The following is a 25453-nucleotide window of genomic DNA, read 5'->3' on the forward strand; positions in this document are numbered from 1 at the left end:
TTCTCTGATAATGGGCTCTGAAAAGGAAGAATGCCTGTTAACGTTTTTATTTTTAGTCTTCTGAACCAGTTGTCTTTTTTTTTTTAACTTTCTCTTTTTTTTTTTCTTCCTGTTTCCTATCTTTGTTGTTGCTGTTCTTTGTGTTCTAATTCTTTTATTGAATTTGAAATTTTTAGCATCTGTTTTAAATTTTGAAATTTTTTGACTTGTTTTATGAATGTCCCTTTTATTAACATTTTTATTTCACTAGTGAATATCTTTTTTTCTGAGGATATTTATTTCACATAACTTGAAATTTTTCCTGTTCCCTGCTTTACTGTATTTGTTTCTATATTAAAATTTCTTCCCTCCTTCCCTCTGTTTTGCTCCTTGGTTTTCAAATTAAAGTCTTAAATGTTCGATGATCCTTGGCTGTCCAGATTGACGTGTGAAGCTTTTTTTTCCCTTTTAAAGTGAACGGGAGGGTGTATTTTCATGGAAAGCTTATAGTATGATATTCCTCTTTGAAGGGTAACTAGTTGATCTGATTTTCTTTGAGAGACCTTCAGTTGGCAGTGTTGGTAGGTCTTTTTTCTTGTAGGCATTTGTTTTCCATAGATTTTCCTGCCTCAGAGGTAAGCTTTACTGCCAAGATTTTGTGCTGTGTTGGGAGAGAGGAGGATGGTAGGTGGTGGGTAGTTACCATTCAGTATTTACACTTACACTTCATCCTCGTCATTCCTTCCCTCAGAATTGGCCTTTGCAGTCTCCCTAAGTGTAAATTTCCCAAAATGAAGGGCTGGGTATCTGGTTGGATTTCTGGGTTATGTGGTCTGGGAGTTGCTCCTTTTATAGTGTTTTTAACCAGTTCTTTTTAGCCTACCCTGACTCCTGATTCCTGAACCTTTGTAGGCTTTTCTGGGCACTAACCCTCAACAGCCTCACTAGACAATGTCTGTTGTCTTCATCCATTTACTTTCTAGCTTCCAAAAGTATAGTTTGCTACAATTGTGTGTGTGTGTGTGCGTGTATGTATGTGTAAGTCTTATTTTTTTTTTTGCTTGTGTATGGTCTCTGCCTTAAAATAATTATTATTTAATGTTGGACTTACAGGAAACGCCATTGCTCCATTCTGCTAAGGAGAGGATGGGTGTTCTGGTGAGGCCTCCTTCGGTCTTTGTGTTGGGACTGTCAGCTGCATTACTCAGGACCTTCATGTGTACTTATTTCATTGGATAAATGTCAGAAGTTTTGTGATTGGTTAAGGTTATTAAAGTTTACTTATTTTGAATAGACTATCAGTGCTTTTCAACTTATTTATTAAGATATAGTAATTCTAGTAAGTTAAATTTCAGTAAAATGTATTTTTAAAATGATTAACATTGCATTAAAACTGTTTGTTAAAAGATCTCTTTTGGTGCTTTATGGATAATCTTTCGAAGGATTGCTCTAAAGGAGCATATTCTTTAATACAAGGGGGATGTGGGGTTTAGGTTTTTAAGATGTTCAGTATTTTTAGATTACGAGTATTAGTTTGGAAGGGCTGCCATGACAACATGCCACTGACTGGGTGGCTTAAACAACAGAAATTAATTTTCTCACAATTCTGGAGGCTGTGTTGGCAGGTTTGGTTTCTTCTGTGGGCCCCTCCTTAGCCTGTAGGGGGCACCTCACGCTGTCCGCACATAGTCCTCCCTTAGTCTGTGTCCCATTCTCCTCTAACACAGATACAGGTCGTGTTGATTAGGGCCCCGGTGTATCACGTAATTTTACCTAATTGTCTCTTTAAAGATCCTGACTCCACGTGCAGTCACATTCTGAAGTACTTGGTGTTAGGACTTCAACATATGAATTTGGGTGAGTGGGGGTAATAAAATTCAGCCATTAAAAAATATTTTTATTATCTCTTATGCTTTGAAAGCAGTATTGTTTCAAATACAGTTGAGAAAGGAATGTACTTGTGTAGCCCAGTAGAAATATTACTAGTATGGTCTTCGTGGAGCTCCTCTTGTGGCTCAGATGGTAAAGAATCTGCTTGCAATGCAAGAGACCCAGGTTCAGTCCCTGGGTCGGGAAGATCCTCTGAAGAAGGGAATCGCTACCCACTCCAGTATTCCTGCCTGGAGAATTCCATGGACAGAGGAGCCTGGTGGGCAACGGTCTGGGGTTGCAAAGGGTTGGACATGACTTAGTGACTAACACATGGTCTTTGTAGGCAGACGTATAGGCTTGGCTTGAATCTTAGTCTTGCCTCTTTATAGTTCCCTAAATTATTTAACCTCTGTGAGACTTGCTTCCAAATCTGTACTCTGGAAGTAACAGTATATCACAGGGTGGTTGTATGAAATTAAAGACTATGTTAAAGTGCCTGGACGTAGAGTTGCCTCTCAAATACTCACTATTGGATTTTTCTCCCCCTAAAATACTGTATTTTGTCTATCCCCCCTGCTATTTAATATCAAAAAATGTCAATTTCAAATATAGATTATATATTATTTTAAAAATTACCATATGCTTTTGTATTCACAAGTGATTTTGAATACTGGCAATTTCATAAGGTTGAACTGAAAAATGTATTTAAGTCAGTCCCTCAGTGAAATTTCCTGTCATCGGTTGTTGGTTTAACATTCTTAAACATACATAATATACTTACTTGGGGTTTCTTGGGTGGCTAGTGGTAAAGAAACTACCTGCCAATGCAGGAGACATGGGTTTTATCCCTGGGTCAGGAAGATCCTTTGGAGGAGGTAATGGCAACCCACTTTAGTATGCTTCCCTGGGAAATCCCATGGACAGAGAGCCTGGCAGGCTGTAGTCCATGGGATCACAAAAGAGTTGGACAGGACTGAGAATGCAAATGTTTCATGAGAAATGCTGAACTGGAAGAAACACAAGCTGGAATCAAGATTGCCGGGAGAAATATCAATCACCTCAGATATGCAGATAACACCACCCTTATGGCAGAAAGTGAAGAGGAACTAAACAGCCTCTTGATGAAAGTGAAAGTGGAGAGTGAAAGAGTTGGCTTAAAGCTCAACATTCAGAAAACGAAGATCATGGCATCTGGTCCCATCACTTCATGGGAAATAGATGGGGAAACAGTGGAAACAGTGTCAGACTTTATTTTTTTGGGCTCCAAAATGACTGCAGATGGTGACTGCAGCCATGAAATTAAAAGACGCTTACTCCTTGGAAGGAAAGTTATGACCAACCTAGACATCATATTCAAAAGCAGAGACATTACTTTGCCAACAAAGGTCCGTCTAGTCAAGGCTATGGTTTTTCCTGTGGTCATGTATGGATGTGAGAGTTGAACTGTGAAGAAGGCTGAGCACTGAAGAATTGATGCTTTTGAACTGTGGTGTTGGAGAAGACTCTTGAGAGTCCTTTGGACTGCAAGAAGATCCAACCAGTCCATTCTGAAGGAGATCAGCCCTGGGAGTTCTTTGGAAGGAATGATGCTAAAGCTGAAACTCCAGTACTTTGGCCACCTCATGCGAAGAGTTGACTCATTGGAAAAGACCTTGATGCTGGGAGGGATTGGGGGCAGGAGGAGAAGGGGACGACAGAGGATGAGATGGCTGGATGGCATCACTGACTCGATGGACGTGAGTCTGAGTGAACTCTGGGAGTTGGTGATGGACAGGGAGGCCTGGCATGCTGCTATTAATAGGGTCGCAAAGAGTCAGACACGACTGAGCGACTGAACTGAACTGAGCATGCAAATATTTAAGTGAAACCTACAGAAATGTAATCTGCTTGATCAGTGCACATTTCAAAGACTTTTGATGTTTAAGGACAAACAGCTTTTCAAAATGCTTATTTCACCTTTATCAACAAGATAAGATAGTGCCCTTTTCCCATTCTGACATTATCAAAGTTAGAAAAGATATCTTGTTTTAACTTGCATTTCTTTGTCTAGTGAGCCTCAGTATTTTCCATATCTTTATAAGGTTTCTCTAAATGTTTTGTGAATTGTCCATTTTTATATTGGGGTATTTGTGTTCTTATTTAAGTGTCTTTTCCATTGCTTCTAGATTTACTTGTGTAAAAGTTGAAAATTCTGTTTTCTTACTTGTTAATTAAACTAAAGAGAATAGAACCTTTCATTTCCTGGTTGAAGAAGCTGAAACTAAAAAGACCAAAATGCATATACACTTCGTAGCTAAAGGTAGGATTCTAGGTTCAGATAGCTCAAGTTTGAATCCTGATTTTATGGTTTAGTACCTTAATAATCTTACGGAAGCTCTTTAACTTCCAAACCTCAATTTCTTCACCTGAAAAATGGGAATAACAACAGATGGTACCTGTTTCATATTACTAATGCAAGAATTAGCTGAGATAGTGGTTGAAAAGCTCTTATCCAGTGCAGGTTGCATAGTAAGTACTGTGTGGAAGGTAAGCTATGAGTGAAAAGATTAGTTAATGGTTGTGGGAGTAGAATCCTTGATTCCAGGGCCGTTTTGGCATTCCTCGCCTTTTCACTAGAAACCTCATCTGCGTTAAATAGAGAGGAGTACTTATTTCAAATAGTATTTATAATTTTTAAATTCAAGACAGTATGTGTTTCCAGCTAACTGTAATTAGCCTTAAAACAATCTTGAGATTTCTTGAATACGTCTGTTTAGTCGCTTTTCTAATTGTGATAATAGTTTAAAAATAGAATAAAACAACATTGCAGCTCTGCTATAGTTCAATAAAAATAAAAACAATAAAACATATAGTACACCATATTTAGGAGGGATTCCTATTGTAACTCGCTGTTTTTTTTCAGTAGCAATCAACTGACCCATGATTATGACAGTGCTGGTTTTGCTTTGGACCTGGTTTTGTTACAACACAAAGCACACGGTGCATAGATGCACACCCTGGATGTTTCTTGATTATTGGGGAAGTTAAGGCTTGCACATTATAAGAACTCTTTTGACCAAAAGGCTAGTAGATCTTGCTTGGTTAAATACTAAGATAAAATTGTGACTCCCCCCTCACCCCCCTCGCCACCCCAGTAGAGTTTAAAAGCTAGATCTTTGTGTCCAGTCTTTTTTAAAAGTAGATTATAATATATTCACTGTTTTGCCATCATTAGTAGTATTTTTTATCTATAGCAGGACTGTTTAAAGGGCAGATGTCATTCTTTGTTTTGCATTTCAGTCTTTATTTTATAATGTTCTTATTGTCTTTTCAAAGTAATGTTATGCTGTTTACAAGTTGAGTGTGTTTCAGATTTTTAATTTAGTATTTATTTCCTATTTGCATTTCAGAGATTAACAGTTTGATTGCTCCAGGTTCATGTTTTTGGAATTGTTCTTCTGTTGTACAGATTTTTTTCATACGCGCTGTGAGCAATCAATATGGTATACTGACATACATCCTTACTGTGTATAAACTGTTTAACCCTTCATAATCCCTACTGTAATATCTAGTTAAGTGTTGATTGAAGTATTCTTGCAGTGGCTTGTAATCTTTTCTCTTAGGGTTTATTTGAATAATGTGAATTATATTTATTTTCAGATCTTGTTTTGTTTTTCCAAGTACTTGTTGCCTTTTTTTTTTTTGGTGCTGTTTAGCAGAATAAAACAGGGTTTATGCTATTTGGTATTTTATATTCTGTTTGTACTATATTCCAGTGTTTTAGGTTTTGGATGGTGGTTGTCTGTTTTTCTTTTTTATTGAAGTTTGTTTGATTTACAGAGTTGTGATAGTTTCAAGTGTACAGCAAAGTGATTCAGTTTTACACACATATATATCTGTATCTATTCTTTGCCATTATAGGTTACGTTATTACAAGATACTGAATATAGTTCCCTGAATATAGTTTACTGTGCACAGTAAATCTTGTTACTTACCTAGTTTATATGTAGTAGTGTGTATCTCTTAATCCCAAACTCCTAATTTATTCCTTCACTTCCACCTTTGGTATCTATGTTTGTTTTCTAACACATGCAATTTTTAAATGTTGGTGCGTATTGCTTGTGGACAAATCACTTGGTAAGCAGTCTTCCTTTGTAACAGCCGCTCAGTCCATGTTTTCCCACCTACTTATTTGCCCACTTTTGTTTAGTAAGCCTCATTTCCCTATTCTCTTATTTGCCCATCCATTCATAAGTCATTGACAGTATCCAAAGGAAAACAAAGCAGTAGTAATTTCACTGGCCAAAATGGTGAAAAAGCGTGGACTTTAATTATGCCTGGATTACCCCCTAAGAGTTGGGTGTTTTCAAAATGGACCAAGACAAGGAATTCCAGTTTTTATGTCTACCACTGAAAGTAGCTTGAGTTTCTATGTTTATTTCGTGGAATGATAGTGTTATTATTTTTACTTATAATGTGTACTGTTACTGAAGATTTTTTGACCTACAGACAAGTTTTATTAGAAGTTTCTAGCAGAGATTAACCATACCCACAAAAAGTTTTACATTGTAATTGAATAAATAAGATTTAGAGTAAGATTGACCCCTTAAAACCTGATTTTTTTAAAGGCTATTGGGTAGTACTTCCATGTTTTTTATAATACATTTCTGATTTTACAGTCTTTTCTTTACAATCCTAAGTAATGAGCATTTTTAATTTAAACCCATAGCCATATGCTACTTAAATTTGCAAAATTTAATGTTAAATGATTTGTTTTACCAATTTGTGTGTTGGCTGATAATCTAAATTTTAAAGCTTTACATTTGGTAAATTGGCTCAGACAGTAAGCGTCTTCCTACAATGCAGGAGACCCGGGTTCAATCCCTGGATTGGGAAGATCTCCTGGAGAAGGCAATGGCAACTCACTCCAGTATTCTTGCCTGGAAAATCCCATGGACAGTGGAACCTGGTAGGCTATAGTCCATGGGGTTGCAGAGTTGGACACGACTGAGCAACTTCACTTTCACTTTCAACGTTTTTCTTAATATGCTTTTTCACAGTTTTTTTGATTGACATTCCCTTAGTGTTGTCTTTGAAAATAAGCATGACTCATAGCACTTAGGTAGCCAGGCATGCCTGTAATGAATGCGTCTATGTACATTTTGAGGCTGTGGAGGCAATTGATTTTTTTTTGGAACTGAACTTGATACAAGGGTTAAATTTAAAGATGAATAGAATTGCAGTTTTGGAGAAAGAAAGCAAAGGTTTATATTTGAAGGCATGCTTTTTTCCAGTTTAATTTAATTTAGAATCAGTTCAGTTCAGTCGCTCAGTTGTGTCCTACTCTTTGCGACCCCATGAACCTCAGCATGCCAGGCCTCCCTGTCTATCACCAGCTCCTGGAGTCCACCCAGACCCATGACCATTGAGTCGGTGATGGCATCCAACCATCTCATCCTCTGTCGTCCCCTTCTCCTTCCACCCTCAATCTTTGCCAGCAACAGAGTGTTTTCAAATGAGTCAGCTCTTCGCATCAGCTGGCCAAAGTATTGAAGTTTCAGCTTCAACATCAGTCCTTCCAATGAACACCCAGGACTGATTTCCTTTGGGATGGACTGGTTGGATCTCCTTGCAGTCCAAGGGAATGTCAAGAGTCTTCTCCAACACCACAGTTCAAAAGCACCAATTCTTTGGCATTCAGCTTTCTTTACAGTCCAACTTTCACATCCGTACATGACCACTGGAAAAACCACAGCCTTGACTAGACGGACCTTTGTTGACAAAGTAATGTCTCTGCTTTTTAATATGCTTGCTGTCTAGGTTGGTCATAACTTTCCTTCCAAGGAGTAAGTGTCTTTTAATTTTATGACTGCAATCACCATCTGCAGTAATTTTGGAGCCCCCCCAAAATAAAGTCAGCTTCTGTTTCAACTGTTTCCCCATCTATTTCCCATGTAGTGATGGGACTGGATGCCGTGATCTTCGTTTTCTGAATGTTGAGCTTTAAACCAACCTTTTCACTCTCCTCTTTCACTTTCATCAAGAGGCTCTGTAGTTTTTCACTTTCTGCCGTAAGGGTGGTGTCATCTGCATATCTGAGGTTATTGATATTCCTCCTGGGAATCTTGATTCCAGCTTGTGCTTCTTCCAGCCCAGCGTTTCTCACGATGTACTCTGCATATAAGTTAAATAAGCTGGTTGACAATATACAGCCTTGACATACTCCTTTTCCTATTTGGAACCAGTCTGTTGTTCCATGTCCAGTTCTTACTGTTGCTTCCTGACCTGCATACAGGTTTCTCAAGAGGCAGGTCAGGTGCTCTGGTATTCCCATCTCTTTCAGAATTTTCCACAGTTGATTGTGATCCACACAGTCAAAGGCTTTGGCATAGTCAATAAAGCAGAAATAGATGTTTTTCTGGAACTCTCTTGCTTTTTTGATGGTCACTAATATATATTTAAAAATAATTTTGCAGGAGCTAAAGATTACCATATCATAAACAACTCATTTAAGCAATTATTTTTCACTAGCTTTTAAACATGTACTTTGAACTCTTAAGAAGGAGGTATATATGTAGTTAAAATTCTTTAGAAGTTTCATGTCTAATTTTAAATGTTCATTTTGTTAAATTTTCTATTTTTTTACTTAGAGAAAATGACACTCTTAAGGTCCTCATTTTGGATGGCTAAGAGCCTTGCCCTTTTACTCATTATTAAATTATCATTTAAATTTTTTGTGTCATGTAGTAATTTCTTATTTAGTTCTGTTTGGCCATTATTCTTGTGCACATACCTAAAGTTCAGTTCAGTTCAGTTGCTCAGTCGTGTCCGACTCTGCGACCCCATGGACTGCAGAACGCTACGGTTCCCTGTCCATCACCAACTTCGGGAGCTTGCTCACGTGAAATTTCTTTATTTTTAACTTGATATAGTATTCAGTATATGTAACCTTTTCCAGTTAAGGAAACTTCCTTCTATTCCTAGTTTGCTAAGATAAAAATTAATGAATAGATGCTGATTTCTTTCAGCTTTTCTGCTTCTATTGAGATAATCATATAATGTGTATATTTTAGCCTTTAATATGTTCTTAATATGATCTTATTTTTTAAAAAGTACACTATTGGATTTGGTCAATCAGTATTTTATTTAGGATTTTTTTACACCTACTTTTATAAGTGGTGTTCAGTCGCTCAGTTGCATCTGACTCTTTATGACCTTTTGGGCTGCAGCATACCAGGCTTCCTGTCCTTTCACTCTCCTCCAGAGTTTGCTCAAACTCATGTCCATTGTGTCGATGATGCTATTCAACCATCTCATCCTCTCTTGCCCCTTTTTTCTGCCATCGGTCTTTCCCAGCATCAGGGTCTTTTCCAATGAGTCGGCTCTTTGCATCAGGTGGCCAAAGTATTGGAGCTTCAGCTTCAGCAGAAGTTCTTGCAATGAATATTCAGGACTGATTTCCTTTAAGATTTTCTAGTTTGATTTCCTTATTGTCCAACAGACTCTGAAGAATCTTCTCTAGCAGCACAGTTCGAAAGTATCAATTCTTCAGCTCTCAGCCTTCTTTATGGTCCAGCTCTCACATCCACACATGACTACTGGAGAAACCATAGCTTTGGTTATACGGTCCTTTGTTGGCATAGTGACATCTCTGCTTTTTGATATGCTGTCTAGGTTTGTCATAGCTTTTCTTCTAAGGAGCAAGTGTCTTGTCTACAGTGATTTTGTAGCCCAAGAAAATGAAATCTGCCACTGTTTCCAACTAATAATAATATTAATTAATAATTGTAAAAAATAAAACAGTAAGCAGAGGGAAAGTCTTAAAGTGATTAAGAAGCAGAGACCTAAATAAAAAGTTAAACAGGTTGATTTCAGATTTGGATCTCATTAGAATGTGATATTAGTATATACCATTAGAATGTGATATTAGTATATACCTGGTAGACATTATACTTTATTTTTTAATATTTTGTTCAGTTTTAGTATAACCAAAAACAAAACTCCATTTTTTCTGGTTCAGGGTTGAGCTCAGATGGCATGCTGGGTTTTGTTGTCATGTCTCTTATTGTGGAATGTTCTTCAGTCTTTCTTAATTGACCTTTTTGATGAGTTAAAGATTATTTATTTTGTATAATGTCCTCCACTTTTAGTAATTTTTTGTTTTAGTATTTACCTTGTTCCAAAGCACTACCATTACAAAACATGGGGTCTCTCTGGGTAGTGATTTAACATGGTTTTAATGTTTAAATTGTTATGCTTCATCACTGGTAGAATATTGGTTTCTTGGCAGAACAGAAACATAACTGGTCACTTTGGTATACATCCCACATATAAGAATGGTGTCCACTGGTTGACTGGAGAACTTTTACTGTATTTTTCAAGAGAGTGTTAGAAGGGAGGGAAGAGGGGGTAGGGAATTTAAGTCTTCTGACCTAGATTTCTCATGGGAATGAGAGAAACACTGAAGCTAGCAGCTGTGGCCACTTATTCAACTTATGTACCATTTATGTTACTGGTGAAATGTTTTAATTTTTATTTGAATATCTTAGAGAAAAACTGAAGTCTTAAGGTAGCAGCTGTGAAGAATAGCCTAACCAATTGCAAGAGCAAAGTAAGTTTTAACCCTTTGCTGCCCAATTTTTATCTGTATCACTTGATGATGGTGTGATTTTATCACCTCATTTTATCATGTGTGATTTGTATCACCTGATTTTACTGACTTTTGAAATGGTTATCTGTATGATCAAGTTTTCAACTGTTTTCCTAGACCAAATAAGTCAGATTTCCTGGAAACTGTAAAAACTTAATTGGAATAATATACCTAAGCTAAATCATTCCTTTTAGGCTTAATAATTGGGGAATAATTATAGTCTTTTTTTTTTTTTTTTTGGTTGTTGTATAAGTGCTATTTGTATAAGTGTTGTATAAGTGAATAAACTTTTTGAAAAAGTCCTTTTTGAAGCCAGCCTTCCTGTCCACCCCAACCCAAGCTTTACCAAGGCTATATGTGGCCTTGCTAGTTTTGTAATATGGCTTGGGTAATTCCAGGGACTGTTTTACTTTACAGGTCAGGAGGTTGAAAACTCCAAGAGGGCTGAACTCAACTGGAGTTCACAAACTCTGCTGATCAGGTCTCAGGGCTGATTTGCAGAGGGATCAGTCAGGTGGGTTTGCCTGGCACGCTTAAGCCAAAGTAAAACATAAGTCCCTATGGCAGTTGTTGCTTAGGTGAGAAAAGCATCTGAAAATCAAGTTTTTCGATGAGGAGTACTTTGTGTTAGACAGAGCTGTATATCTCATTAGCAGTGGGACTTCTGGGAAAGCGTATTAAAAGATAGCATGAGCCTTTTGCAGCTAAGTGGCTTATGAGGTCAGTCAAGGGAAGACAAAATAAGCCAGCTTCAGAAAAGTCTTTTTCAATTAAAGTTGTGGGAGGGCATAGACCTATGTCAAGAGACTGAGGAAACTATAGCTTTCTAAATTTTTAGCCAAAGAGAATATCCTCTTTAGTAGTACTTGAAGTATAGTTGCAGGCATTACATATCATGAAGGAAAGAAAGAGGATACTTCTAAAATTAAAATGTAGCCCATATACATTTTTAATTTTTGTGAATTGAATTACTCATCGTTTTGAATGTTCCCTTCTGCTAAATTACTCCTTTAACATGAATTGAGTTTGACTATTTTGTTCAGTCATTCCTAAATGTTAGATGAAATTTATTTAATGTTTTGAACTATATATTTTTAGATGTACTATAAAAATTACACAGCTGTTGCTTGGCGATGTATGTGAATTACTGTGAGAAATAGGATCGTGGTTTAGGTCCTATGCCTGCTGATAGTCAGCTGCCACAAAAATAAAAGATGAAGCTAACACATGAGAATATGGGTATCAAATCATGCTTTTGAATGTTTTGAATAGTGCCTACCTTGTTTTAGGTACCCAGTAGTCATGACAAGGAGCATTTCATGGTTGAGAGCCTGGCTTTAGGATTTCTATTGGAAAGCTGGGAATATTTCCCCTTCATTTTGTTAAGAATTAGAGTAAGTATGACCAACTAACTACTCATGTCAAGATATATTTAAGTCAACTTCAGTTTCAGATTTCATTTGATAAAAATTAATTGATTAGTAGAAATATTTAGTTTGAATCTTTGTGCCATAATTAATTTGATGGTTTTAAGATAGAATTACTGTCAAACTTCAATTAAATAGATCTGCCAGTGTAAGTGTTGTTTTTTATATGCCCATTTCCCCTCTGTTGTATCAGTTATGTGTATTTATTTAGTGCATAACTATATAAATGTTCAGAATCTAGAAGGTTAGGTTCTAACCTTCACTGACATGCTTTTAGCAAAGATGTCTATAAAGAGAAAATTTCCCATTGACTTCGGATACAAAATTGCATATTATTTCTGTGGGAGATTATTATTGCTAATTTAAAAACTTTAAGAAGATTAGAATAGTGATTGTCCATGTTTCATGCTGGGCATTGCGATCCGTTTGCTCACTTGACATTCAGCAAATACTTGAATACCCTTCAGGTATTAACAGTGTAGAGGTGGTGCTGTTCTCTGTACCAGGATGTGCACTGCCTAATGAATTGTTACACTACAGAAAGAATCGCGCTGTGATAGGAGTGCTCCTAGAGTTCTCTGGTGCGTGCACACCTCCTTGAGGGGTGGTATGGGAAGGGGCCATTCCCAGGGTACTTGGATGTGAACTGCAGGGTGCCGATTGAGCAGTCACAATTAACAAGGTGATGAAGGCAGAGAAGGCTTTTGAACACTCAGGAGTAGCCTGATCAAAGGAATGGAGAAAAGAGAGACTGTTGCCCCAAGTGGAAAACAAAATCTAGTAGATGGTGATGACGTCATTTCACTGAAGCAGTTCCAGAAACTGCACTGCTTGAAGATGTCCTCACTCACTGAAAAAATAAAAGATACTGCATGTGCTTATGACTTTCCACAGCTATTTCAGAAGAAATACCCTTGACTCTGAATCTAGCAACATGAGAATGAAGCAGTGTAGTTGGTTCCCAAGATAAATAATCTCTGCATTTCTAGCCTCCCCTCAACATTTATTGCATGCACACTCATTTCAACTTCTTCTTATGGTAGACTGAAAAGAGAATTTTACAGCTGATACCACGTGAGAATAATTGGTATATTCTCAAGGCACATTAGCTTGGCTGCTACTTCAGCAGATTCCAGCAGGCAGTCTTCATTGCACTCGGCTTTTGATTGTTATTAACTCCACTTTGTTGATATGATTAGAAAAGCACAGCATTAAGGCATTCTAGTCAAGCAACTTAAAAAATAATAATTATCATTACATCTTGTTTGAACATTTTGTAGAAGTACAGAACAAGAAATTGAAAATTTTCTTAAATGTCAAGCTGTTTATATTTGGCTGAAGATGAGTGATGAAAGTGGGGCTGCTGTTTTTCAGATATGGTCAGCCATTCTCTTTGATCATGCTTTGCTATAATTACTTTCAGACACACACCCCTAAGGTGCGTGACAGAACATCCTATGCTAGTGATTCCTGAATCACTCTCAGCTTTTATCGTGTTTATTGTGTTGTCCATGTCAGTCACGTGACTGCTGGCTTTCCATCTATTAATACAGATTTTCTTCCGCTTGCCAACGCCTGCGTGAAGTTTTGGTATTCCCTGTGCAGTTCAGGCTCCCTTTTGCAGGGCTTACCACACTCTTGGTACTTCGGTCTGCTCACACTGCCGGAGTCCTTGTCCGTACCTCAGGGACGTGCTGCAGTGCGCTCGTGTATGAAGCAGATCGTCAGGCAAACGTGGCTTCTCTACCTGGAATGTCAGTTTCACTGAAAGATTTTTGGGAAGAACATCATATTAAAGTAGGCTGGGTAATGGAGTGAATTGAAGAATACTCAACTACATTTTATCCCTGGATCTGGAAGCGGAGTGGCTACCCACTCCAATGTTCTTGCCTGAGAAATCCCATGGACAGAGGAACCTGGTGGGCTGCAGTCCATGGGGTTGCAAGGAGTCGGACACGACTGAGTGACTTAACATTTTCACTTTCACTACATTTTAATGTGAAGCTTCCAAGAAATTTGTTTGCTGTAGGCTCTGTAGGGCTCCTAGACTCCTTTAGGGTATGTGTGTTGAAAGCCTGCTGTGTGGCATCTTGTAATCTTCAGATGCTTTTTCTGGAATATTTGTTTTTGGGTAGTCATCATAGTCTAGTCCTCAGAACTGAAGTATGCTGACGTTTGGTTTAGCTGATTTGTGCCAAGGATGATATGGTCTGTCATATTTAGGGGCTGAATTCCTGGTCTGTGTGGAAGAACTATATATGGAGAAAGACTAGAGAAGTATGTTTTCCCAGCTGTAGTGGACAGACTGTTTTTCAGGGCAGGATTTCACCACTCAAAAAAGTAGTTTTGAACAAGACTTGGCAGCTGGCGGATGTTGAATGTATTTGCCAAACTATATAAATATCTGGTCTGGAACCATGAATGTTCAAGAAACACTCTTGGGAAATTAAGAGTTTTCCTTAGAGTAATAGGAAAACCAGACTTTCCTTGGGTGGTTGTTTTTAAGCATGAGAAATGTTTATAATTGATTTAGTGTATTTATAATTAGTTTAATTGACTAAATATCCTATTTACCTGAACATCATATTTATATATATATCTTATTTTAAGTTAACTTTTAAATCAACTATTAAAAATTAACAAAAAAGCAACTTTTTAGGACTTGAATAGTCCATGTGCTATGTGTGCTAAGTCGCTTCAGTCGTGTCCGACTCTCTGTGACTGTAGCCCACCAGGCTGCTCTGTCCATGGGATTTTCCAGTCAAGAATGCTGGAGTGGGTTGCCATGCCCTCCTCCAGGGAGTCTTCCCGACCCAGGGATCGAACCTGTGTCTCTTATGTCTCCTGCATTAGCAGGTTGGTTCTTTACCTCTAGTGCCACCTGAGAATCCCCTGAGTAGTCCATAATCCTTGTTAAGTCACATGCAGAAGCAGCTAAATTGAAGCATGAAGCTAGAATTATATTCTAGCCCCATAGAGATGTGCTAAGCAACAGCCACTTGCAGCAGTATACTTGTGATATTCCAAGGCTATTATGAATTACCAGATCCATAAATAACTACTGTAGCCTGTGCTGTGGTTTTTCCAGTAGTCATATATGGATGTGAGAGTTGGACTGTAAAGAAAGCTGAGCACTGAAGAATTGATGCTTCTGAACTGTGGTGTTGGAGAAGATTCTTGAGAGTCTCTTGGATTGCAAGGAGATACAACCAGTCAATCCTAAAGGAAACTGGTCCTGAGTATTCATTGGAAGGACTGATGCTGAAGCTGAAACTTCAATACTTTGGCCATCTGATGCGAAGAACTAACTCATTCAAATAGACCCTGATGCTAGGAAAGATTGAAGGCAGGAGGAGAAGGGAATGACAGAGGATGAGATGGTTGGATGGCATCACCAACTTGATGGACGTGAGTTTAAGTAAGCTCTGGGAGTTGGTGATGGACAGAGAGGCTTGGTGTGCTGCAGTCCATGGGGTTGCAAAGAGTTGGACATGACTGAGTGACTGAACTGAACTGAACTGAGCCTGTAGTAGTCACCAAAGTAAATAGGTACCCAGGGATGTGTAGAAATGAAGACAGCCCCATTGGCATGCAGGTGATAGAAATCTGATCAAGCTCACTCTTACTGCGCCAGACTGGAAGAGTGGGATGTTCTGAGTCTTGTATTGGTTGAAGGATGACTCCATGAATGCCATGGATCTTTAGGTTTGTTTGTCAGCACATCAAATGTTAAGGGTGTGCTTCAGTTCTTCAGTAGTGTTGCCATCACTTGTGATTCTGGAATCCCACTTATTTGCTGTCCTAATTTACCAAAATGCTGTTGCTAATGCTGCTGTACCAATAATGGTAAAACATTACTGAATGCCAGTGATGTGCCGAGTAGTGGAAGTACATGGTTTTATTCTCACAGCAGTTCTGTGACACAGGAACTATTATCATTCCAGTTTAGAAATCAGGAAAGTGAAGTGAAAGTGTTAGTTGCTCATTTGTGTCTGACTGACTGAGACTGCGTGGACTGTAGCCCACCAGGATCCTTTGTCCACGGGATTCTCCAGGCAAGAATATTGGAGTGGGTTGCCATTTCCTTCTGTAGGGGATCTTCCCAACCCAGGGATTGAAACTGGGTCTCCTGTATTGCAGGTGGACTCTCTACTGTCGGAGCCATCAGGAGGCTTAGTCTAAACAGAAGCTTGTTCAGGGTCACATGTATGTGTGCATTGGGAATGACAGAGCTGGAACTGAAATTGATTCAGCTTCAATTCCACTCTTAACTCCCATGCTCTAGCACTTTTAAAGATACCCTCTGTGCCCTGTAGAATCTAGTACTGACTGACATTAAGGTCTCAGAAAGAAATTTGAAACCTTATTGAAGTACAAGTTGTTTTGGGAGCAGGGAGGGAAGTATAGTCTGTGTATCAATGATTTTAGTAACTTGTATAGGCTTAGTAACAGTTCTGTAGTGAAATCTAAGATCATCACTGTCATCTGGTCTTAATGATTAAACTGGTGTGGTAGTATGAATAAACTTTTTATTAGTTTTACTGGAAAATGAAAATTAGTGAAACCAGCAGAAATGTAAATCTGTTTTGTAAAGGGTCCAAATTAAAATATTCTTAACTGGAGCCTCTTATGGAGAAATAGTGGGACATTATATTTTCTAGGTAGTGTTAAGATGCTTATTCTTGTGCAGAAAGTGCTGATTATCGGGCTTCTACCCAGAGAGGGTATAAGTAGGAATGCTATTTTGGAGGGCCCTGTAGTAATTCAGGAAATAATGCATTAAAGCAGGGGTAGTGGGACAGATTTGGGGGGAGTGGTATTGGTAGAGACTTAGATGGTGGAGTTGACTAGGCTTGGTGACTGACGTGGGGATGAGAGCAGAGGAGCAGCCTGGAGTGGCACTTGGGTTTCTAGCTGGTGCCAGACAGTAGGACTTTTGTATCCCTTCCTTGGAATTGGAAATAGGGAGGGGCAGATGTGTGAGGGAGGAAAATAGGTTGTATGCTGACATGAGTTTGTGATAATGTAAGTAGAAATACATACCAGGCAGCTGTCTGTATGGGTTTAGAGCTTAGAAGTATGGGCTGGAAATCACTTTGTCCTGGCAGTTTCTATCAGGTATCATTTGAAACTGTGAGTGTGGACTCTGATTTAAGCTTTGGTGATGGTGGTGGTTGTATGTGTGTATTTTGAGTGAGGGGGGAAGGGATTAGTCACTACACTACTTGCCAAGCTGATTCTTTTCATCTGCACATTGTTTCTCAACCCATTCAATTAAAACTTTTAGAGTTCTTTCTTGAATGAACGTGGAGAAGTAAATCATGCCAGTCTTTTGTCTTTCTCTTTTATTACTGAAAATAAAAAAAATGTACTATATTACATAATCATAATTTTTATTACAGGTGTTGAGTCTGCATAATTAGCTTCTTTATAGAGGAGACTACACAGGAATGAATGTTTAGTTAATTTACCTTCCAGCCCCTAACAGTTTATTATGAAAAATTGTAAACACACAGGATAATTGAAAGAATTGTTCAGTGAAAATTTATTTGCCCACCATCTACCAGATTCTACCATTAACACTTCAGTATACTTGTTTTATCACTTATCTATCTAGTCGTATGTATGTGGAGTCATCAGTGCACTATTTCCTGTATGTATATCATTACCTAGGGCTCTATAATACAGTTTTTTCCCTTTTGTTGTAAAATATATACAGGGAATTGTACAGATCATCTGGTAAGTTTTGAGAGATGCACACACCTGTGTAACCCAAATCTTTTTCAAGATACAAAACATTCTGGGACTGATGGCAGAGTTCCCTGAAGCCTCTTCTCACATCATCCTCATTTTCACTGTCTGCTCCTCCCCACCCCCCACCCGCCCACGCCCACAACCACTGTTTAATTTCCACTGTAAGTATTTCCTAATCAAGAACTTCATCTATTAGGAATCATAAAATACACATTCTTGCTTAAGGTTTCCCTCCCAGGATGTTTTTGCTATTCATCTATATTGTTGGTGCTTCCCTGGTGGCTCAGAGGGTAAAGAATCTGCCTGCAGTGCGGGAGACTGGAGTTCGATCCCTGGGTTGGGAAGGGAATGGCTACCCATTCCAGTATTCTTGTCTGGAGAATTCCATGGACAGAAGAACCTGGTGGGTTATAGTCCATGGGGTCGCAAAGAGTCAGGACATGACTGAGTGACTAATGCTTTCCACACTCTGTTGTTGCTTGTTTCTGTTGTTTGTGTTTCTTGCTCAATCATACACTGTTATATGAATATACAGTTTATCCTTTGTATTGGTGGATACCTGGGCTTTTTCTAGTTTTTTGCAATATCTAGCATTGGAATTGAAGGGTCAAAGGGTAAGTGTATGTTTTGTTCTATATCTTGAAGTACCAAGTATCTTTGAAAGTTGTGTGACAGTTTTGTATTTCCATTAGTACTGTATGGGAGTTAACAGCTGCACCACATTCTACCTCTTCTGGTGGATGGGTAGTGACATTACATTGTGAATTTAATTTGTATTTCCCTGATGGTTAATGGTGTTCAACACTTTTACATGGATTTACTGACCATTTGTGTATCACATTTTGTGACGTTTGTTTAAATTATTTGCCCAATATTTTATTAGTTGTCTTTCAATTATTGAGCTTTAAAAATGCAGCCTAGATGCTTTTCAGATTTATGTTTTGTAAATATTTTTTTTACGCATCTGTACCTTGCCTGTCCTGTAAAGAAATTCCCTTGTGGCCTAAATTCCCTAGTTTCTTTCCTTTCTGTAGCAGCTTTATTGAGATGTAATTTATGTCATGCATTTTCTTAAGGTGGTTTCTAATGAGAGAAAATTTTAACCCACCTACTTTTTTTTTTTCCTGTGATTACTGCTGAAACCTTTGCTTACCCTCAACTCATGAAACTAGTCTCCTTATGTTTTCTTCTAAAAGTTTTGAGTCTAGGTTTTATGTTAAAGTCTATGATAATCTTGAATTAATTCTTTTGTATGGTGTGAGGTCTAGGTTGAGATTTATGTTTTTCTGTGTGCATATTTGGTTGTTCCAGTACTTATTAATTGAAAAGACTCTTTTCCCCACTAATACGTCTTTGCGTCTTTGTAAAACACAAAATCAATCCATATTTTTAACTCTTTTGTTTCATTGATACATTTGTCTATCTTGGAGTCATTATCATACTCTTGTTTGCTAAAGCTTTATGTCTTGAAATCGGATAGTGTTAGCTTTCTAACATTCTTCTTCAGAGTGGTTTTGGATATTCTGTGTTCTTTGAATTTCCATGTGGATTTTAGACTCTGTTAATTTCTGCAAAAATGTTTCCTGGGATTTTCATTGGAATTGCATTTAATCCATCGATTAATTTGAGGGAGCCTTTATATTATATCATTATTGAGTCTTCCAATATATGAATGTAGTATACTTTTAAAAATCTAGGTTGTGCTTAATTTCTCTTACCAGTGTTTTATAATGTTCAGCATAGAGATCTTGCATATCTGATATTAAATTTATTACTAAGTCAAATACTTGAATCCTGCAACCTTGCTAAATTCACTTACTAGTTATAGTAGCTGCCTTTGAGGATTTGGTAGGATTTATTTATATAAATATTTGTCATTTGCAGTTAGAAGGCATTACTTTTTCTGGTCTTTCTGTTACTTGTCTTGGTACAAAGGCTGGGATTGCCACTACAGTGTTAAATAGAAGTGGTGAGAAGGGCCATCCTTGCCTTGTACTTCATCTTAGGAGGAAGGAGTTCAGTATGCCACAGTGAAATATAACGTTAGTTACAGCTATTTCTGTAGATGCTCTTCATATCAAGGAAATTCCCTTCTGTTCCTAGTTTGCTGAGGGTTCTTGTTATGACAGATACTGCATTTTATCCAGTGCTTTTTCTGCATCTTTTGCAGTCCACAGTTTTTCTCCTGTATTCTGTTAATGTGTGAATTACTTTGGATTTCAAATGCTAAGTCAACTGTACATTCCTAGGATAAAGAATATTTAATTATTCTTTAGATATATTGCTAATTTTGACTTTGTAATATTTTATTCACTGTCAAATCTGTATTATGGAAAGGCAACGTCATTTTATTTCTAACGTCTTTGTCAGGTTTTGGAATTAGAGTCATGCTGGCCTCATCAAACCAACTAGAAATGATTTCTCCTCTGTTTCCTGAGAGTTTGTGTAAAATGGATGTTGTGTTTTCCTTAAATATTTGATACAGTTCACTAGAGCACCCCTGTGTCTGGAGTTTTATTTGTGGGAAGCTCAGTAATTTCTTTAATAGATAAAGCTATTTAGATTTTGTCTCATCTTATGTCAATTTATTTTTTAGAAATTTTTCCAATTCCATCTAATTTGTCAAATTAGGTGGCATAACATGTTCATCAAATTCCCTTAGTATTATTGAAGTATTTATAGAATCTGTAGTGATAAGTCCTCTTTCATTCCTGTTATTAGGTATTTTACTTTCTCTCGTTTTCTTGATAAGTTTAACTAGAAATTTTACTTTTCTTACTGTTTTCTATTTCACTGATTTCTTTGTTATTTTCTTTGTCCTACTTCCTTTGGATTTTCTTTACTCTTTTCTAACTTCAGTTCAGTTCAGTTGCTCAGTCGTGTCCGACTCTTTGCGACCCCATGAACGCAGCACGCCAGGCCTCCCTGTCCATCATCAACTCCTGGAGTTCACTCAGACTCATGTCCATCGAGTTGGTGATGCCATCTAGCCATCTCATCCTCTGTTGTCCCCTTCTCCTCCTGCCTCCAATCCCTCCCAGCATCAGAGTCTTTTCCAATGAGTCAACTCTTCGCATGAGGTGGCCAGAGTACTGGAGTTTCAGCTTTAGCATCATTCCTTCCAAAGAAATCCCAGGGCTGATCTCCTTCAGAATGGACTGGTTGGATCTCCTTGCAGTCCAAGGGACTCTCAAGAGTCTTCTCCAACACCACAGTTCAAAAGCATCAATTCTTCGGCACTCAACCTTCTTCACAGTCCAACTCTCACATCCATACATGACCACAGGAAAAACCATAGCCTTGACTAGACTAACCTTTGTTGGCAAAGTAATGTCTCTGCTTAGGAAGCCTAGTATAATTAACTTCAAATTTAATTCCATTGTGGTCAGAGGTTATACTCTGTATGCTTTCAGTTATTTTACATTTATTGAGAATTTTTTAATGGGCTAGTATAGCATCTGTTTTGGTGATCATACTGTGTACTTGAAAAGAATGTATATTCTCCAGTTGTTGCAGTAATGCTTTTGAAATATCAGTTAAGTCATAGTGGTTAATAGGTTTCAGATTTTCTCTGTATTCAGTATTTTTTTAATTACTTTATAAATTATTATCTAGTTTTAATAGTTAACTGAGAGGGGGGTTTAAAATTTGGAACTAATTGTTGTGAAAATTGTTGTCCTCTCTTTTTGTCAGTGTTTTTCTTGGCTGTATTGAGATAAACTTAACATACAAGATTGTGGAAGTGTAAAGTGTTGATTTGATGCACTGATACATTGCACGATTCTTCCAGTTTTTGCTTCATGGGTTTTGAACATTTATGATTGTATTTTTTTTGATGAATGAAACCTTTTATAGTTTTTACAGCCTGATGAAAATATTGTGAGGCAGAAAAGTTCAGGAAACAGGGACACTTCTAATCAATTGCTTCAATTCTTACTAATGGGAAGATTTGCTAGGATAGGCAAGGTTTGTGTTGTCAAGTGAAGTGTTTTCCTGTATTTCCTTCCTGTCGCTGACCATTTATAAATGTACTTACTTTTGTGAGCTATCAAGCTATGAATGAAAGTTTAATAGCTTTGCTCATTCACTGAGAATTGATGCTTGAAAACTTAAGGTCAGTTAAAAAACAGATGAGTGGGTAGATACAGTATATGAGCCGTATGTGTATGAATATTATGTGCTGAGTTCTTTGGGGGATGTGAAATCTGAGATTGTTTTGACTTTTAAGTTTACATAAAATACTATATTGTATATTTGCATGTTGGTGAGAGAGACCTTTAAAAGTTCTCATCACAAGCAAAATAACTGTAACTGTGGTGATGGACTTAACTGTGGTGATCATTTTGCAATATATACAAATACTGAATTATTATGTTGTATACCTGGAACTTAAATAATGGGGGAAAAAGAAGTTTAAGATCTTGGGGGACAGGCAAGAAGGGGTGGGGCGGTGGCATATTAGTTATTTATGGCAACACAGTAAAATTACAGCAATACTTAGTAGTTCAAAACAGTACTCATTCATTATCACGTGGTTTCTGTGGATTAGACAGAGTACAGATCCCCTGCTTCCCTGGTGGCTCAGATGGTAAAGAATCTGCCTGCAATACAGGAGACCTGGGTTCAATCCCTGGGTTGGGAAGATCCCCTGGAAGAGGGCATGGCACGCCACTCCAGTATTCTTGCCTGGAGAATCCCCATGGACAGAGGAGCCTGGGGGGCCCCAGTCCATGGGGTCGCAAAGAGTTGGACATGACTGAGCAACTAAGCACAGCACATAGGTCCCCTGGCTCAGGGTTTCTCAACAATTGCTGTCAACATGTTGGCCAGGGCTGTAGTCTTAACAGAAGTCATCATGAGGGGAGGGGGCTTCTATACTCGCTCACATAATTATGGTTGAATTCAGTGCTTGCAGGCATGAGTACCAGGTGGTGGTGGTCATTGGGAGCCATCTTTTTTTGTGTGGTTGGGAGGAGAAAAAAAAATGCAAATTATTTCTTGTAATTGTTCTTGTAATGGGAGCCAGAAACATACAGCTGGGGGAAATTGTAAACCAAAGTTTATAACTAGGAAGCTAATGGTTGTTAGTACAGCCCAAAGAAATGTCTTACAGAAAGAAGAATGAGTAGCAAAGCATCTTAAATAACAGGACATAAGAAAATGTTAAATATACATTATAACATGTTGGATTAATTCTAGACAATGTCATTATTTGTGTTTTCTGTATTAATATAAAAATTTTAAGATTTTTGTTAAGGTACAACCTTTAACTAAATATGACTGGGATTAATAAATAAAGTTTTATTCCTTGAAAGACAAAAATACTTTTTTAAAAAATGTTTTCACATTTCTTAATATTTAAAGCTATTATGTATTTTTAGTTATGGTAAAGTATACATAATACCAAGTTTTATGTATTCTAACCATGTTTAGTGTGCACAGTTCAGTGGTCTTAAGTACAGTCACATTCTTGTGTAACTGTCACCACCAGGCATCTCGAGAACTGTTTGATCTTCCCAGCATTTTAAAACTATCCATTAAATAGTTACTCCCCCTCCTTCCCTCTCCACAGCTCCTGGACACCACCATTCTACCTTCTGTCTCTAGTAGTTTGACCACTGTAGGTACTCTGTATAAGTGGAATCGTACAGTATTTATCCTTTTGTGTCTGGCTTATTTAGCTTAGCCTCATGTCATCAGGGTTCATCCATACTATATATGGATGATATATACCATTGTATACATGTATATCATGTTACATATATAGGATGTATGTGCAGTGTGGTGCTAAGTTGCTTCAGTCATGTCCAACTCTGTGCAACTCCGTGCAGCCCTATGGGCTGTCGCCCATTGGGCTCCTCTGTCCGTGGGATTTTCCAGACAAGAATACTGGAGCGGGTTGCATGTATATATGTAAAATCCACGTGTCAGGATTTTTTTCTGCATCTGAGGAATATGTTTGTATATACCACACTTTATTTATCCATTCATCCATTGATGAACATTGGGGTGGTTCCACCTTTTGGCTGAAGAGTGCTGCTGTGAGTATTGATGTACAGACGTCTGTTTAAGTCTCTGCTTTGGGGGTGGGCTATCTCAGAAGCTGTCCAGTACAGGTGGGCACAGAGAGCAATTAGCTTTAAGTTTTTTGATTGAAAAGACATCTGTAGCAGAAGACAAGAGAGATTTCTACTAGTTAAAAAATACAAATACTAGGTACCCAAGTAATTGTTTCATTAACTTTGCCTAGTTACAAGTGGTGTTAACACATCTTTTTGTGAAAGACTGAACTTTTCATACAGAGTTTTCATTAAAAGTCTCACCAGAAGAAAACCTTTTCATAAAAGTTTCATCTTGTTTTAATGACTGGTTTAAAGAATAATTAACAATATGCGTACACTTAGTGTAATTTAAGATGCTGATGTTTATGGTATTTTAGAAAATAAACCACACACCATATGTCACTGGGTCTGCTGACCATTCACATTTCTACAGTAATTTTGGATTTAGATTATAATTCAGATCTGTCCAATTTTAGGGGAGTCAGACAGTAAATCAGCCACTCATTGAAAGGTGAGATTTCTGGCACTTGTAACTGTCTAGAACTCAGCCATAAAATGGAGCTTTTTTATCCTGTACTTTTTTTAAAATTATCACTTCATTCTGTACGAAGTCTTTGACTCAGCAGAAGTTTAGTGAGCTCCTAAAAGTAGGGGCTAAATACCAGCTAATGTAAATATATTAGTAAAGCAAGGCCTTACCATCCCAATTTAGTTGAGGAGACTTTAGTAAATAATTATAGTGTTACACCTAGTCCTAGTTCCATCTGTATTCATATGCAACCCTCTCTTTGTTTTCATTTACTTGAATCTTTTTTTTTTTTTCCTGTAGTTTTAGACTGAAATTTTATCTTAACTTTCTAGTCAGTACTTTACTAACTTGGATGAAAATCATTAACATTTCTTGTATTATTTCATTTTGCCTATTCATTTTTTGAAAAATGAGAGCTATATTCCTCATCGGCTAGTATATTTTAAAGTTCACGTACTCCTATAATGTTAAATTCTTACATCGTGTAGTAACAAAATCAGAGTAACATCATGGGATGGTGGGTGCTATTCTACCATATGACTTGTTTTAGAAAATCATGTTATATTCTCCATTTGTGTGCATGTGTGTTGTGTGTGTCTAATTTGATGCCTACAATGCTCCCCACGGATTTTTGTCTTCATGAATTCTTAGAAGAACATTGAGGTTCAATTTGAAGGGAAGTTTCCCTGAAAGATTTATTTTACGCATGTGTTTTGTACTGCTATCTTTTAAAAACTCTGTGACCCCATGGACTGCAGCTCGCCAGGCTCCTCTGTCCATGGGATTCTCCAGGCAAGAATACTGGAGTGGGTTGCCATTTCCTTCTCCAGGGGATCTACCCAACTCAGGAATCAAATTCGGGTCTCCTGCATTGCAGGCAGATGCTTTACCGACTGAGTGACAAGGGAAGCTCTGTGATAGCCTTAGATATGTTTTGCTTTTTTAAAGAAAACCCAGAGATGGTTGTTTAGGGCTTTTCCAAACCAAGCATTGTCATGTGTGTGTGCTCAGTTTCCTGAGTCGTGTCTGACTCTTCGTAACCCCATGGACTGTAGCCCACTAGGTTCCTCTATCCATGGGATTCTCCTGGCAGGATACTGGAGTGGGTTACCATTCCATTCTCCAGAGGATCTTCCCGACCCAGGGATCAAACCCTGGCAGGCAGATTCTTTACCACCGAGCCACATGGGAAGCCCCCCAG

General features: G+C 37.8%; 1 protein-coding gene across 24 annotated transcripts in view; it reads left to right on the forward strand.

Annotated features, from left to right (window-relative positions):
* Positions 1 to 25453, forward strand: part of ENAH (ENAH actin regulator) — a 157721-nt gene that overhangs the window by 44001 nt on the left and 88267 nt on the right. For 5 of the 24 annotated variants that reach the window (XM_086345120.1, XM_086345123.1, XM_086345136.1 and 2 more), the window contains exons 1-2: positions 1080 to 1137; positions 1771 to 1836. The exons of the other annotated variants lie outside the window; for them this stretch is intronic. The gene's annotated coding sequence lies outside the window, so the exon portion shown is untranslated. Of the gene's footprint in view, positions 1 to 1079; positions 1138 to 1770; positions 1837 to 25453 lie in introns of those variants that run through there. 24 annotated transcript variants of the gene reach the window in all.

Source organism: Bos grunniens, chromosome 16 (assembly GCF_055505025.1).
Source record: "Bos grunniens cultivar Pamir isolate PY7600 chromosome 16, Bosgru_T2T1.0, whole genome shotgun sequence".
Lineage (NCBI taxonomy): Eukaryota > Metazoa > Chordata > Mammalia > Artiodactyla > Bovidae > Bos > Bos grunniens.